The following is an 18386-nucleotide window of genomic DNA, read 5'->3' on the forward strand; positions in this document are numbered from 1 at the left end:
ACAATACTTCAATTTCAGTTGCTCCGTGACATTATAGGTATAACTTTGTTTTTAAGACTAGCGTTTCGGCTCTGTCCCCTCCTTTTCCACTGTGACATCACACTAGCTCTATTTATCAAGACAAAAAGCAGCTGTTGGTGTCGCTTTTGCTGGGGATAAATAAAAAATCAGCTGTGTTCAAGAATGTGGGAACATAGCGGAAGCTGAGATGTGATTTGATTTGAACACGCTTACGGAGGGCCTTATTGGAAGCTCTGCGTCGCCATCTACTGGACCAAACGGATAATGTCAGGCTAAAGGAACAGTGAGGTTCACAGTTTGGCCCCGTCTTAAAACTGAAACAGGTTTCACTGGGTCTGGCTGTTAACATTCCCTGTGTTCACACTGACTGAAAAAATGTGAGCCTATCCCTTAACTACTACCTCACACATCATCAGCCAAACCCATTATTAACATGGATATGTATATATACATATATATATATATATATATATGTATATATATATATATATATATATATATATATATATATATATATATATATATATATATATATATATATATATATATATATATGTATGTATGTATATATACAGTGCATATTTGCACTGATGCATGTTTTCAGATAACTCAATGACTTTGTAAATGGTTTGAATGGCTTAACAAATAGAAGAATTGTCTCCACTCATAACGAGCACTCCCTCCTCCAGTTTTTTCAAAGAATTACAAAACAACAAATTGGAAATGTGTGGTTTTCAGTTGACAATGACAATATGAGACTTTTATTCAGCAAAGTTTTGCCAGATGAAAATCACACATCACATTATTTTATTTCATTTTACAGAACTTTGCTGAATAAAAAGTAGCCAGAGAACTTTGACTTCCTTGAAAAAATAATATGGGATATCAACAGACAAACCTATAGAAGCCCTACAGGGCCATGCATTCATACATTTTATTTCCTCCATTTTCCCGTGATAACGAGTTAATTTCATTTGTTTTCTCGAGATCTCGAGTTATTATCTTGAAATAACAACTGCCGTTTTCTCGCGATAACGGGATAATTTTCTCGAGATCTCGAGATAACAAAACTTTGTTTTCCCGAGATAACGATATAATTAATCGATCTCGAGATAATGACTGTGATGTGATAGGCCTGAGATTATGGAGACGCCCGGGACCTCGTAGCTGGTCAGCTACATAGTTAACGACGACATCAGGCTCACTTAGATTGCGCCGCCGATATAGCTGAAGCCTTGCTAACCGTCTTTTTAGATTACCCACACTAATGTGTATATTATCTGTAATAGCAAGGCATGATGCTATTTCAGCCTGTGTCAGGCCTTGATTGAAAAGATATGTGATGCGGTGATCGATATGCTCCTGCTCCTCTGACATTGCTACACTGAATGATGTTTCCTGCAATGATTTAATATACTACACTATCGTTTTGTTTTCTCAAGATCTCAAATTAATTATATCGTCATCTCGGGAAAAAAAAGTTTCGTTGTCTCGAGATCTCGAGAAAATGATCCCGTTATCTCGGGAAAACGGCAGTTGTTATTTTGAGATAATAACTCGAGATCTCGAGAAAACAAATGAAACTAACTCGTTATCATGGGAAAACGGAGGAAATAAAATGTATGAATGCATGGCCCTTTAGGGCTTCCGTACAAACCAGTAACCTTACATGCTATGTTTCTAATTTGGGAAAGATTGGATGAAATAGAATTTGTTCTGCAAATTTGTTCAGTCTTTAGCAAAGGAATCCAGGAAAATTATTTATACTTTTGCATCTACAAAAACAGACATAGCAATATTTTGTTTTTCTGTGATATTTATTATGGCATGAAAAAATACAGGAATTTTGAATAGATAACTTTAATATCTCTGTTTGGACATAAAAAATCACTGTAGAATGATAGGGGTGATTTGGTAAATGAGTGCATTTTTATCAAACAACCAAAGTAGGCCCTGCTTTGTTTGATAAATTGATCATTATCTTTAATATCTGACTAAATGTTGTAATATCAGATATAGTAATATCATATCTTATCTTACAGATTAGTCATAACATCAGAACTGTGTCATTTCATTCATTATTTTCTTTTTGTATCAAGCAGCAGGATGTGTCTGAGTTAATTTGCCTGCGTCAACATTGCACAACCTGCGATGTAACTATAGCATATGTACATGTTGCGATGTCAATGCTGAAATGATATATTGTGCAGCCCTAATCTCATGCTTTAGGAGTATTTTACAAATAGCCACACAGTGGCAGTAGTGGGTCCGGAGCCTCACCAAAGACTAATCAGTTCTACCGTGCCCAGTGGCTTAACTTTCCAGAAACCAATTCAGTTTAAGGTTCAATGGTTTACACATACAAGGAATTTGCCTTGGTATTTCAGTGCATAACAATAAACGTAGTACAGGAAAAGTAAAGAAAGTACAACAAAATCCAAGAATCATGAATATGAATAATAAAAAAAAGGGATACAAAATAAAAAATCTATCAATAATGTGTCAAAATAATGTTTTAAAATGTTTTAAAAAGCTGTACAGTGTTTGAAATGAGGAAGACAACCAATCCAGAAGTTCACTTTATGAATGTATAAAGACTGTACCTGCAATACGCAGAGATAATAAACCAAAAAATGTGCATTAATGTTATGCTGTGAGACAGATGTGGACACTGTACACTGTCATGTAATGTGTCTGGAGGGGGCAATAATTGTTTTTGCCAGTGGGGGGTCCTGGGCCTTGTTTATGAGGCCAGCTGCAGTTAGGAAGACATTTGGAAGTACATATAAAATGATCTTTCAGGTTATATGAAAATAACAACCTCCTAAAATTACAACCTGACAGAGGCAGCAGGTGATGTGGTTCCTCAGGATGGATTCACATCCTCACTTGACACTAGACACATTCTTTTTTTACACAATACAGCTTTAAACTGTTTAATTTGTGGAGATGGCAAGTTATCTGCAATCTTTATTAACCTCAATGGAGAGCTGAGAAATGGTAGAGTCTGTAAACATCTGGGCACGCATCAAGAGGAATTTGTTTTTGAACAAACTATTCATATACATGGAGAAATAAAATGTATTATATCCTCATATTTCTTAATGTCAGACATTGAATGCCAGTCTCCTTCTTGATAAAGGTTTTTATTGAAACTTCCTTTGTTTGACACCGAAAATAGACTGCATCTCATTTTGTACTTTATACCAGTGTAAGTATTTTTTAAACAAAACTAAAACAGCTGAAGTAGGGTTTACATGCTATCTGGACATTAGTCATACTGTAACTTATAAATGATTGGTGCAGAGCTATTTTTCTGTTTACAGAAAGTAAATTAAACTTTCAATTACTGTCCTCATCATCATCATCATCATCATCAGTTCTTTATCAGAACTCTAATTCCTTGGTTTCATCATGACATCATCATAATGAAACATTCTGGAACTGTCTCATCAAACCAACAAACTAGCATAGTTTCACTCAGAATTTCAACTGGTCGACACCAGCTCACATTATTTACTCAACTACAGTCAACTCGAGAGCTGTCAACCACAGTTCATTACGAGTGATTACATCCTGAAGTCCTTCACAATCTTTTCGTCCAGTCATCATGGAAAGAAGATCTAACTTGAGACCCAGGGTAAGATTTTCTCAGTCAAACAAGAGTACTGTTCTATAATACGGCCAATACTTCATTAAGCACTGAACTGAGCAAAGGTCAGCCAACAAAATACTTCAACTTATAAAAAGTAAAGATACAGTGAGAAATACTGTAGTTAAGATATATTTTATTTAGAATACAATACATAAAGGATTGACCAAATGATTGCAGCAACTTTCTGTTAGACTATCCGATATTAACCAGGTACATTTCCTGAAGTACTGTACTTTGGTACAATTACATGCTACTTTTGCACGTACTCCACTGCATTTGAAGAGGAAATGTGGTTCTTTTTTACTCCACTACATTTATTAGACGGTTCAAGTTTGCAGATTCAGATTTTTCAAACCAAACATGTAATCAACTTGTAAAATATGATGCAGTAATAGAGACTAAACAACGCAGTCATAAATTATTACTAAAAATACTTATTAAAATGTCAATTACCCAAGCTTATGATCAAATTTTCCAACCCTAATACTGATAAAGGAACCATTCTGAATAAATACTATACTTTTGTTGCTGAAAATACTGATTGTGGTGTTGTACTTCTACTTAAGTAAAAGGTCTTCTTCCACCACTGAGGATAGGACTGATTTTAGCTAAAAATGTATATATATGTCTTTCAGGCATCTGGTAGAGTGCAAACTGCCAACACTACCCATAATGTCAGGCCATAGCAGTACGCTCCACCTGCAGAAGTGCCTCCCAGCTCAGATGTGCACTCGCTCAAACAAGCTCTTCTCTCAGCCGTAGAAGACAATCTGAGGCTGTCTTCTAAAAACGCTGCCCTGAGTGAAGAAAATAAAAAGCTGTTGAATGAAAATAAATGCTTACAGAGTAACCTGGGGAGAAAGCTGCACATGGCCCGACAGCAAATACAAAGGTTGGAAGAGGCTTAAAAGGCCAGAGAAGCAGGCCAGAGAGAAGAAACTATCAAAGAGAACAAAAAGGAAATCTCTTTGCTTCAAGAAAGTCTCCATGCACAGAAGGAGAAGACAGAGAGAGTCAAGCTATCTAGCCAAAGAATGTGGCAAGGTAAGGGCCACCTTTGGGAACGAACTGAAACGGTCACGTCAGTGTGCGACACCGAGCTGCAGCAAATGCAAGCTGAGTGTTAAAGGAAGGTGAGCAAGCTACAAGACCAGATTACTGAACGAGACAAAGTGATCAGCAGCATCAGAGATGAAATTAAGGCTCACACAATGAAGCCTCTCATCATTTCATCCAAGCTCAGACTCAACAGACTGAACTGGACCAGAGCATCAACAACTGCAATGCTCTGGAGGAGAAGTTCAACAAGGAGCTGTCTGAGAGGGAGGAGAGCTGGGAGAGGAGGCAGAAGGAGACAGAGAAGCTGTGACTGGAAAAGGAGATGCTGTAATAATTCAGGCCAGCAAAGCAGAGGAGGAGCTAAAGCTGCACATTATTCAAAACATCCAACTTCAGGTATGCTGCTCCACCTTAAAATGTTTCTTTGGAATACAGTCTCTTTATATTCTAACAGCTTGTATCAGAATTAGCCTTCTGACGTTAAATAAATATTTATTTTATTTTGCGACAGTGAGGAGGAGGAGGCTGCAGTGTAGAGGAGGAGAGAAAGGAGAAAGAGGAGAAGAAACAGAACATCTGGAGCTGGGCTCACAAGAGCAAAAGCAGCCACAGCGACAGTAAAGTGGAGGAAGGAGCAGCTTGTGCAACACAGGCTGGACAGCAGCAAACCATCCATCCTTCAACCCTGACCCTGACCCTAACCCCACCCACCTAACCCTAACCCCACGCATTAACCCCTACCCTGTATTACCCTTACACTCTTTCCACACATCCTAATCCCTCTTTACCTCTCCAACTCCATGCACCTACCTGCCCGTCTTATCTCATTTCTTCTAAAAAAAAAATAAGTTTCAATGCCTCAAAAAAAAAATAAAATTCATTAGCATTAAAATATACTGAAATAACATCTGCTTCTGTCTGTCTTCCTAACAATAGATTTAATTTTAATAAAACTGTATGAAATTATACTCCAATCATGGTTTTTATAAAGTACAGAGTGTAACTCCTTGGGTCACATTTAACAAAATGTGAGTCACATGTAGAGGGGCATTTAAGCGCCACCAGGGGCCCCAAACAATCAAGTGTGAAATATTCTGTTCAGGCTGGATTTAAATGATTAGAATGTAAATAAGCAAATAATCTCATATGTTATTTGCATAAGATTGAGTGTGCAAACAGGGTCGTTAATTTTCTTGTAGTTATTTTAAATGTTGTCATGTTTGTACCTTGCAAAGCTGTTAAACAACTCATCAACAAGGTTCCCTTGTTTACATGCCGTGTTACTTTTCTGTACACCTAATGCCACAAGTGCATTCTTTCAGTATCACATATGTAGCAATAATTCGTAGGGATGGCTCAGCACCACTTTTTCTCAATACAACAATAGTGATAACACAAGTATCTCCTTATATGAGTCAGCCGTCACTTGGGTCCTGAGTGATGATGGTGCCCATGGAGTGGAAGTACTCCACAGTGTTGAGTGGGGAGTCACACAGGGTGAGAGGAGCAGTTGGGCTCCACTACCATCTCCACTGTCTTTACAACATTGAGCTTCAAGTTGTTCTGTCCACACCAGGTCACCAGATGGTTCCACTAAACTTCATTTAGACTTTTGAAGATACCCTGCTGCAAACTGGTCATCCAATACCTGATTCAACCTATTAAATCGTAACTGTAGAAGTTTTACAATGACATCAGATGTTGATCCAGGATTTTCTAATGCCATCTTCTCAGAAACGTTTTCTCTCAGCTGTTCTGATAGGTATCTCCTTAACAGCTGTTGGTGTTTCTTTACGGAGAACACTGGTTTTGGTTCCACCACTTGATTGAGGAATCTAGGTCTATTGTAGATCACCTCAACCATATTTAATTACAGGAGTTTGGGTCTGTCTTCTCAGAAAGAAGTCTCCTCAATATATATTTATTACCGTTTTACTATTTATTACTTTTTTCATGTGAATTAATGGAGAATGGCAACTGCTGACTGCTGTCGGTTTGCTTATCAGGGACTGCAGTGACTTCCAAGTCAGTGACATTACTTTATATCCTCTCCAAGTGTCAAATAAACACACAATTAAACTAGAATGGCACTCAGTTGAGCACATACCTCCGCCAAGGCCCAACAGTCCCCTTTAATTCAATCAAGCTTAACCTAATATCAAACTAGATAGCCTTGTATACTTCTATAATTTAAACCACCATTCAGAAATGAATGAAAATGTTGAAAAACGCACAATTTCACAATGTTGAAGAAGGTGAGAAAAAATTGTTGGAGCTGTCCCGTTATCTTGATCCACACCAAAAGTTAATGGGGTCTATTCTGGGCCAAAGTGCATTACTTTTCTGTATAATATTTGAACAATACACACTTAAAAAAACACATTATGTTTATTAAGTCTGCATTACTTTAATTAAATCAGACTAAGTTAATCGATACATTCATATTGGCTTAAAATGATAGAAAAACTGTCACTTTACATCAAACTTATTTTTATAAAGTTGGATGGAAAAATGTATATGTAATTAATGTACATAAAGTCACTGTTTTAGTGTGTAAGTTCAGCTGTAGAGAACTATGACAAACTCACATGTAAATACCTGGTCATGGCTTATATGCATTGCATTGTTTTCCCCCCAAATCCTCCATGAACCTTCAGTGATGGAAGAAAAGTGAGAGAAGAGAGAGTGTTATGTATTAAAGCACATCTGAGCTGAGACTGCAGAGCCTGTCACTGTGTTTGTGTATGTTATAATGAACATACTGGGACATACTGGGAGGGGGGAGGTTGCCCTCTGACCCACTCCTACCAACACCTCCCCCAGCTATCCATCGCCTACCAGCCTGCCTCCCACCCTCCTTCCCCCATCCCAACTAGCCCGCCCAGCCGCCCTCTTCTCTCTAAAGACAAGTTGGTTACCAGACAACAAGACCCAGAGTTGTGTGTGTGTGTGTGTGTGTGTGTGTGTGTGTGTGTGCACGTGTGTGCGCAGGCGCATGTCTGTGTGTGTGTGTGTGTGTGTGTGAACTTTGGGGATGAATGGCTCAGTGTTTCTCACAGGGACATGAATACAGTGCGTTGCTCCTGACAAACAGGCATGCTCATTCACACTCTGCTTTTCCACTCTTCAAACTCATTTCTCTGTCATCCTGCTTTGAATACAGGCCTGTGCTGAGAAACATACACACTGATCCACACAGACCAAGAGATCCCCAAGAATTCCTGGGTATGAAGGTACTATCGACCTTTTTAAAAAGTGTGGTTCACACATACAGTGTTTTGTATATAGGTTGCTAATAGTGGCTAAACCCTGTTGCAGTAATAGCTCATTTTCAATCAGTCAAACAGTGTCCACTAGTGTTAACTTCTTTCACCTTTGATATCTGACAATGGGACTTTTGTGAATTTCTATTGATTGAAATTGTCGATTGTATTGTTACTCTATTTGTGTTCTCTGGTGAACACCAAACTAGAAATGTAATTACATCACATCAAGAGAATGTCCCAAGAAAGAGCTACTCAACAGCAGGTATTATGAAAACATTCATAAACTTGCTATATGTTGTGTCAATATCATGAAGCATGAGGGCTAACTGAATGGTTTGATGAAGACACAAAGATATGAATCATATGGCCTTCACAATCACCAGATGTTAACATACGTAACTAAGCACCAATGGGTGATGTTCAACTGGCATGTCAGACGACACTCTCCTCCTCCATCATCAAATTAGGGATTTCTGCCTTTTGGAAGAATGATGTTGATCCCTCCAGTAGAGTTCCACAGTCTAGGAAAATCAAGCAACAACTAACTAAAGACGTAAAGATATAATATGTAACATTTCTGTATTAAAATGTCTAAAATCGGTTGGCCTTTTGCATGTGCTTTCGTTATCCAAAATGTTTCCAACAGTGTTCAAACCAGAAACTTCTGTAATAAAGTGCTACAGGAATGATTCCTAAACCCTGGAGTTAAGTTAGCAGTTTTGTATCTCTGGTTCCCGTGTCTCAGCACACTTGACTGCATCTCCCAGTCAGCACTAATGAAGTTACAGGTAGTTGTGAAGTTAACTTCCATTTGTGAAGAACCGTCCTGTGGTCGCTTGTCAGAGCCAACGTTAGCATGTCTGCCCTGGCTAGCTTGACTCTGAGCTCATCGTTGTTCTTCTCAAAATGTTTTTCCATATGTTTAGTCACAGCAGCTCTCAATGTCATACTGTACTTGTGCTCAAGGTAGTGCACACTGAGCTTCTTTTAGCGTGCAAAAATCATAAAGGTGTTGATTTGTGAAGATTGCTGAAAACATATATCATAAACTTGTGTTTGCCATAGAGCTTTTTTTCTGCAATAATCCAAAATCCAATTAAAAAATCCCATAGGCTGTTGTGGAGGGAGCCAGGATGATGCTTACTTTGTTAGTCTAGAAAAATACATCATCTGCAGCACTCTATTTTACTCAGGGTAAAGTGCGTTTCATTTGGTCACCTGCTGCCATAACTTCCAGGAGAGAATGAGAGAGTGGAAGAAGTCAGCAACGGGATTAAACATAAAATGAATAAAACTTAAAAAAATTACCTGGACTGTGAACATTTCTGCCTGAGTCATGTCAGATAGATTTTCATCAGCAATGGTGGTTGTTTAGAGCGACATTATGTAATGTTTTGACCTTAAACTACCAGCTTCAGAGTCATGTTGATGGTACAGTGTCTTGTAACAGGGTGAACTTTGTCTCTGTCACTTGTCTCTGCACTAAGTAACTTCAGTGAGAGGTAGGATCACAGTGTTACATACATGTTTACTTCAACATACAAGTTTCAACACATAATGAGTTTTGTTTGTAGTTAGCACCTACCAGTCTGACAAACTGCTCTGTGCCATGTCTTATTTTCATTTTTTTTTTAAAAATGTATTTATTTTGACTAGCACACATTACAGTGCTTAAGACATGAGATTCCCCACAACAAATTCTGGAAAAGACTGCTCTAGTGGTTGAAAAAGGCAAAAGATTTATCTCACAACTTCATAATTTTATTTTTCAAAACAGCTGTAAAACTGTCTTGAAGGGTTCATGCCAAAACATATAACCAGTTTAGAGGACAAACATTGTATCTTCTTCATATTATAATGTGTTTTCCCCCCATAATTTCTCATCTGTCTGTATGTATGTGGATACACTGTAGACACATAGAAATTTCTTGACAATATGAATATCTGGTTTCTTTAATATACTTCTGTAGCCTTTCTGCTCTGTCTTTGCTACATGAAATGACAAATACTCCAGAGATATCTGCAGTAGCACCTATTGCATTTGAAGCTAATTATAGTTTTATGATGTGAAGACTTATCTATACTAAACCATCATCTGCTTTATCATACATAATTTAAGTTTTGACAAATCGTAAAAATATCACATAATAAACATAACAAATAGTAATTCATGCCGTACATATAAATACTATATTTTACTTCTTTATGTCATATTTGAATGTATTTATATATGGATATCATCACTATGATATTATACTTTATTGTAAGAGCAGAAGATCCCACTGGTCTTGTCAGTGGGGATTTGGTTTTTAAGGAGTGAAGGTGGGTGGGGCAGAGTGATCTTTGAAGTTAGTGAAGCTTATCTAGCTTCAGTCCTCATTACATCAGAATTAAGAGAGGGGAGATAAAAGGCTTCTTTTCACAAGAGGAGAGAAAGATACAGAGGCAGAAAGAGCCTCCTTACAGATGACAAGTGTGTGCAGCGGGTTTTGTGATCTCTGTGTGGTCTCCATTGATATGCATGTGATGTCTTAGAGTGGATGGAGGGCAGATGAGGACTGGAACCTGGACAACATCACAGAGCACAGCTTCAAATCCAGACATACCAACTTAATGATTATTGAATTCTTGTTTCATCCTGTATTACAATATAATTAAAGGCTGGTGCTTGAAAATAGCAAAGAAATCACATCTCCTTGTATTAGCTTATTAAACAGTATATGGAGTTTAGAGGCTCCTTAGTTGTCTTTTCAAGTGAAAGATGTTAATGTTAAATAAATTAATTTATCTATATCATAGCTTTCACCCACTTGTCAACTTTTACAGAGGAGCAATTTACATTTAGCAGATGCTTTTGTCCAAAGCAACTTACAGTAATTCATATATACACTGATGGCAGTGGCTGCCATGCAAGATGCAGACTAGCACATCAGGAGCAGTTTGGGGTTCAGTATCTGGCCCAAAGACACTTTGACATGCAGACCAGGGGAATCGAACCAGCAACCTTCCGATAACAAGACACTGGCTATACCCCTGAGCCACAGCCACCTCAAAAGTAGTTTTTCCTGTGTAGCATAAAGAGACAACCCTGTGTTGTAGAATGACCAATAAATTAACCTTGAACTTAAAAGCAATCCTTAACCTTATCTCTCTGAATAAATGCTAGTGTCATTAGATGGTGGTCTGTGAAGCGACAAACTTTGGGGGCCAAACCATGACAGCTGTATGAGATGCATGTCCCCAGTTGGCCAAAAGGGGTCTACCATGCACCAGTCATTTCTCCAGCAGCTAATGCTGCCTTCACGTACTGGGGGAAATATGGGAGAAATAGTACATCACACCACACATTAACAACATCACAGTGGAAGCTTAAATATGTGATGATTACTGTAAATGCTCATGTTTCCCAACCTGAGCCAGTGATCCTGCATACCTATCAGTTATATAATATACTGGTGACATGAGCGCTAAAACACTGGTGAGCCCTCTGCACAGTGTTTACCTGCTGCTGTTTAGGATATAGTTTAAATTTTGCTCTGCTCATATTTACTCTACACTAGGCAGAGAATAGTCATTATAGTTCAATATCTACACCAGAGGTGTGTTCAAATGTGAGATTTAGTTTGGTACAAAAATAATTTTCCTTCCAAACTTGTTGAGTTGTGCTTGTTCTGGTTTGGTGGGCACACCTGGACTGAGAACTAATACAACCCACTGAAATAACAGAAACCATGAGTCTGTGATTGAGTATACAGCGCTGCATTTATTTGACATGACTGTAACAAATAGTAACTACACTTTGCATCATGATGTTGAATGCACCACTGTTTCATTGTAGAGTATAACTCTTCATCTGTTCATGTAAATCAATTTTAAACCAAAACTGAGAACAACATATTAGATTTTTTTAGTACTGAATGCCTACTTTACCGCCTATCTTGGTGGCAGAAAATACGAGGAGCACTTTAAGGCAGCATGATATATCCCCCTTTGCCAAACCCCTTTTTACGCCTGTGGAGAGCCACTCACTCCCATTCCCACCGCCACTCACCGGCTACATGTGGGGGGAGAGACCTGCAGAGTGAAACCAAGCAGAGGACAGAAACAACACCGAACCTCACTTTTTACTGCATGGAATAACTGCACTGATTTGTTTTCTTAAACTGAAGCGTGGTAGGTGTGTAAAGTGGAGAAAGTTCGATGCCCGAGAGGAAATTTGCAAGTCGGGACTGAACGACACCGGAATTTGTGATCTCGTAACCTCGAAAAATAACCTAATCTGTGTGTCTACACTGCACCGGCTGAGGACGAGCTGGGTACTCAGTGAAACCAGAGAAAAGTAGCTTCGCCGTGTCGAGAAGTGACTGAAGAGTTGTACACAGGACAAGGTGAGTGGTAGTCTGGGCTGTGTAACGTTAGAGCGCCAACACTGACAGAAGTCCTGTTCTCATTTATCTCAGTGAAAACCACAACTGTTCATGCTTTTTCCACTTGTTTGCCTCTAAATGAGCGCGCTTCTGTCTTGTGTATAGTAACATCCATGAGCTCGTCACGTTAATAGCTTTTCACTTTAAACTTCGTGCTCACTTTTTATTTCAGGCTTTTGCTTATTAAATCTATATTAGCCACGTTAGCTAACCTCAAGTTAGCCCATTAAAATACCTGCGTACTTTACTCGTGTTCGCTAACTTATCCAATACACATCCTCTAGGCGTCGTCGCTCCGAGGCACCAATCTTCATTATTTTCTTGGAGGTGTGACCGCCATTTAACGGTATTTAAATGCGAAGTGATGAAACAAAGTTTTCAAAACGTGCTCGTGTTGATTATATGTCAAAATGGTCAGTGTTAATTAACACAGAGGCACAACACGACAACTTAGAAAGCAGCAAATGTGAACTCACCCCTGGGCCATCACTCTAATATGTGCCAGTTTGAGTGGGGATATTTGAAACTGCAGTTTCCCTCTGATATACTTTCATTTACTTGACATTCTCTGTCGATCAAACCACTTGTATTCTACATCAAAATCCACATTCAGGCGCTATAAAAGCCAACATGATTGAGTATATGAGGTTGACCTCGGTTGCTTTGATTAACGGGTCAGCCAAGTCACTATGTAGTTTTGGAGAAGAAATTCAAAGTCAGAATTGTAATATTTACAATATTATTGAGGCAATAATACAAACACAGACATATTTGTTTTTTCCATTAGGGAATAAACAAGTTGTTCTCAGAGGAAAATAAGGTCCCAGAACACCCACAAGCTAGAAAGGTGGCAGGGTCCGCCACATATAAATAAAGTAAAACCGTATGAAATTGTGTTGTCTTTAAGGTCAGTTTGTTTTTTTCAGTTTATTCAGTAATGAAAACGAGGAGAATTTGTTTATGTAGTTTGTTTAGACAGAAAAAATCAGTCAATGAACATCTTTCTCTTCTGATTAACATTTCTTCTCCAAAACTACAGAGTGCTCCTTTAATTCTGTATCTCATATGTGCCGAATTTGCCAGACAAGGCTAAAAACTCAAAAAGCTGTCTTGCATTTCATTTTGTTGATCAGCTATTTGTTTTTGTCCATACATAAAAAAAACATAATTGCACATTATTGATCTTTATACATGTGCATAATACAAGACAATGCCTCAGATTACTTTATTACATCTTAAAAAATATTTTCATTTGCAAGACTCATCTGAGTTGAATACTGTATTGCTGTCAAATATGACTATTCTACCATTAAAACATTACTTTTTAATTTTACAGTCAAAAAATGCCACTTTTATGTAAAGTTAACTGCATAGATTGCAAATAAAGTCAAATTATTATAAGCAATGAGAAATCACCAGGAGAGGTTTGTGCTGTGTCTAAGATCAAAGGTCAGATACCGGTGTTCTTGTTATTTTCTTAACACAGTAACTTGTGCAACATTTCATTATGTATTATATGTTAATTGTATTATTATATGCACTTGGTTAGAAATGTCATAGCTGACAGTTCATCAGAGGGATGCCAGTGAGAGCGTGTGACCTCTGTGTTTTTGTGTCCCGTGGGTGTTGGTCTCCTTTCACAGTTTAGTGCCTTCTTAAACCACAGCCATCTGCTCCCATTGCCTCATAACAGAATTGAGGGCTTAGTATAAGCCAGGAAATGAGATGAAATATCCCCTTGCAATGATGATGATTATGATGATAGCTCATTTATTTCAGATTGTCGGTAGCATTGGGAAAACTTGGATGTGCTCAGACACTGTGCCTGCTAGTTCTTGTGCATAGTGATTGTCTGTTCTTTTAAATGAAAACTAATTTTCAGGTTTTTCAATTTTACTTTTTTTTCTTTTGATCAAAAACAGCACTGAATGCCTTTTATACTTTTTATACCTAAATTAGGGCTGAACGATAGAAAAAAAAAATAATTCTGACACATATTGCAATTGCGATAAGATTCATAATTTGAGTGTGAATGGTTATCACCTCTGGCAAGGAGCGAATGTTTTCACCCGTGCCCGTTTGTTGGTTGGTTTGTCAGCAGGATTACACAAAAACTATAAAACAGCTTTCCATGAAACTTGGATGGAGGATGGGTCTCAGCCCAGAATGGACTCCATTAACTTTTGGTGCTTAAACCGCATAAAGGGACAGATAGTAGAATTCTTTTCTCACTTTCTTTAACATTGTGAGATGGGGTGTTTTTCAACATTTTCATTAATTCCTCAGGGATTAATGCATGGATCTTGATGAAAAAAAATCAGGCAGTTTTGGTGACTGGTATCTATTACCCCTTTTCCACTGGTCAAAAATCCCACTTAAACTCGCTAAGATCAGGCTTTTTTGTGCATGTTGTGATTTTGCTAATATTTTTGATTAATTGTTCAGACTTATTTTATGTAATTAATCCCAACAACTTTGTTATAACATACATCATCTACAAAGATCTAAGACAGCAGCAGAAAGCTAATATACCTGCACTAGGAGGAAGTCATGTGTTGGACCCAAATCAAATTATCCCTAGTTTTCAAGTTCTAAAATGACGATCAACTGCAGCTACTGAAAATTGGTCAAGTGTGATAAGTATAAGCTTTTCATTGCTTCCTTAAGCCGAAGTTGTGGTTCATGTCAGACAATGAGGGAATGCAATTAGAAAGGATGTTTAAGTGGAGTCTCTGCGACTGAAGTGGAGCTCATGTAATCATAGTTTCTGAAGTGAATGTTTATTAGCACAACTAGTAGGCAGCACATTCCTGTACTTGTACCTGGATTAAGTCAGACACCAGGACCCAGACCTGTCTTGACTTGTAAAATGACCTTTGCCCAGTGTATCAATGCCGTCATTATGGTGTGCACATTTGACCTTTTTAAAGGCTTGACCTGAGGTGACCGCAGATTGGAAAAAAATTAAAAAGGCACCTGATAAATGAGGATGTCTATTTGTCATTTCAGTTTCGAAAACCTGCAGAGGGACAAAAAAATCAAACTACTTACTAGGGATGTAACGGTATGAAAATTTCACACCACGGTAATAGTGACCAAAATTATCACGGTTATCGGTATACCGCGGTATTTTTAAAATGTCTTCAAAATGTTGAAAAAACACTGATACACTGATAAATTGAAATAATTTCACCAAGATTTATATTTAAATAGATTTATTATATATTAAAAGGGTTAGGGTATAAGCAGCCTGTTTTTGAAACGTGTCCTGTAATGTCTGCATTACAGAGGTAGAATGAGATGTACTGGCAGTAGCACTCGATTGGCCAGCAGACCCTCTCTGTGAAAAAAATGAATAGAAAATGTCATTATTAATTATTACTGTCATTGTTACTTAATACTAAGGGTGCAACCAACAGATCACAAAACTCACAATCTAGATCATATCACTTTTGTGAGAAACAGGTTGGATAATCTTTTAGATCAAAACAAAAAGGATTATTGTTAAATTAATTATGAATACTCTATTTTGGCTCTTATCTCTATCTAGACACTTGTTATATTCACCATTTTAGATTATTCTTTATATATAGTCTATTCTACAAATAATCCACAAGTATTATATATTTCTGATATTACTTATATATATTGGCTGTCTGTCTCTGTCTGCTTGCTCGTCTGTTGTCAATGGACTCGGTCAATCTGATTGGTCAAATGGCTGCTGAGCCACAGGTAGACGCTGCTCCGGTGAACGGAGCTGAGATGAAAGTCAGTCATCTCAGTCAGTTTGCATTCACTAACTCAGTCCACCCAGTACGTGTTTGTCTCAAATCCTCCAAACAGCAGCTCTGCATCAATGTTTGGGGAATTATTAGGTCGACTTTAAAAAGTGAAATCTACAATTAATAAGCGGTTCAGATAACGTGCCAAATCACGGATCAACTTCGTTCAGTTACACCACTATCTGGTCAGTTTACATTAGTGACAACAGCAAATTAGACAGAGAAAACTCGACATACACACATCATTCACCTGAGCTTAAGGTTAATTTACCTTGCATTCTCTGAACAGTTGAGGGCGATGGTCGCGCAAATGAGTAAGTAAATTGGACGTGTTGCCGCCCCTCGCAACAACTTTCTTCTTGCAGCTCCTGCAGATACGGCTGCCATCCTCGACCAGCTGTCCCTGAGCATTCTTATAACAACCAAAATACGCCCAGACTTCAGATTTGGTTCTCTTTGAAGGCGGAAAAATGCCTTGAGGGCCGCTACTATCACGTCCTCCCTCCGCCATGTCTTCTTCACTACATAACAAGCGCACGTTGCACGCTGCGCCTGCGTAGGGAGACTTGGATAAAGTATCTCGCGAGTTTTCCACACCGTGGTTATCGACCGCGTCGGTTACCATGGTAATTAAAACTTAAACGGTAACCTTCACCGTCGGGAATTTTACCATGGTTTACCGTGACACCGGTAACCGTTACATCCCTACTACTTACTGGCATTTAGAGAACAATGATAGAAGAATTTCAGATCCAGTTTCGGTTCTGTTCTTCAAACAAACAAGATTCACCTCACAAATTCTGTCACAGTCAACGTGCCAAAGGTCAGAAGGTGAAGGGGGGGTTGGGTGTTGATTGTTCCTGTTTCGTGTGTCTGGCAGCTGGAGGGACTGCAGGGAGCATGTGGTGTCGAAGCCTTTCATCATTACGCTGTTTCCAACCAAACCTTAATGCAAACTTTACATGACTGGTGTCATCAGCAAAAGTGAGGGTGCAAGGGCAGATGTTGTCTGAGAGGATGAGGGAACGCCTGATTAGTCTTTCTGAATGAACAGGTGGGGAGATGTCAAGGATGGACTGAGGGTTGATAAACTGCAACTGTCGGTGATCCGACCATGGTGAGACTGCTGCAGCTCCAGCTCCTATTGGCTGTGATGGAAGTACAACACCCTCTTCAGGCACGCGCGTTGAAGTTAAGGACGCTGTCTTGTAAATGTTTTTCCCTGTTTTTCTGGCATATTCGTCATCGCAACACACAAGAAAAAAACACACATATGAATTCGTTGTTAGGGGAAATCGGCTATTTTTAACAGGCTTACCCGCATTCAAAAACCTGCATATTAGGGGTGATCTTAGCGAGTTTAAGTGGGATTTTTGACCAGTGGAGAAGGGGTAATAGATACCAGTCACCAAAATTGCCTGATTTTTATTTTTATTTTCATCAAGATCCATGCATTAATCCCTGACGGATTAACGAAAATGTTGAAAAACGCCTCACAGTGTTAAAGAAAGTGAGGAAAGAATTCTACTATCTGTCCCTTTATGCGGTTTAAGCACCAAAAGTTAATGGGGTCCATTCTGGGCTGAGACCCATCCTCCATCCAAGTTTCATGGAAAGCTGTTTTATAGTTTTTGTGTAATCCTGCTGACAAACCAACCAACAAACGGGCACGGGTGAAAATGTTCACACCTTGCCAGAGGTGATAACCATTCACACCCAAATCATAAATCTTGTGTCTGATGTGTCTGAATTATCATTAAACTTGACAATATATCTCGTCAAGGTGAAAAGCTGTCTCGCGATATCAGTACAAAACAGAGCAGCAGCCAGACAATGCTTACAAATACCTTTGCATCTCATCTTCCATAGTCGAGTGCTAGTGCAATGACGGAAGACAGCAGTGTTTTCATTGCAGCTGATATGAGGCCATTTTCCGTGGTGGAAAATCAGCGACTCCTCCACACATTAGAACCGAAGTACACCATCCCATCAGGTGCACATTTTTACTCACACAGTGGTCCCGAACCTCTACAGAGATAGCATACCTTTCCATCCCTGCTACCTCCGTTCCAAGTGAGCCTATCTTTTCAACTGCAGGAGTAGGGCTGAACGATTTTAGGAAAAGATCTAATTGCGATTTTTCTGGCAGATACTGCGATTTCGATTTGATTCACGA

The 18386-nt window shown here is 38.6% G+C and overlaps 1 protein-coding gene across 1 annotated transcript in view; it reads left to right on the forward strand.

Annotated features, from left to right (window-relative positions):
• The first annotated feature begins 12078 nt into the window (after positions 1-12078).
• plxnb1b (plexin b1b) overlaps positions 12079-18386 on the forward strand; it is a 128455-nt gene continuing 122147 nt past the window's right edge. Inside the window, exon 1 of the mRNA XM_073468036.1 lies at positions 12079-12389. The gene's annotated coding sequence lies outside the window, so the exon portion shown is untranslated. The remainder of the gene's footprint in view (positions 12390-18386) is intronic.

This window comes from Pagrus major, chromosome 6, assembly GCF_040436345.1.
Source record: "Pagrus major chromosome 6, Pma_NU_1.0".
Classification (NCBI taxonomy): domain Eukaryota; kingdom Metazoa; phylum Chordata; class Actinopteri; order Spariformes; family Sparidae; genus Pagrus; species Pagrus major.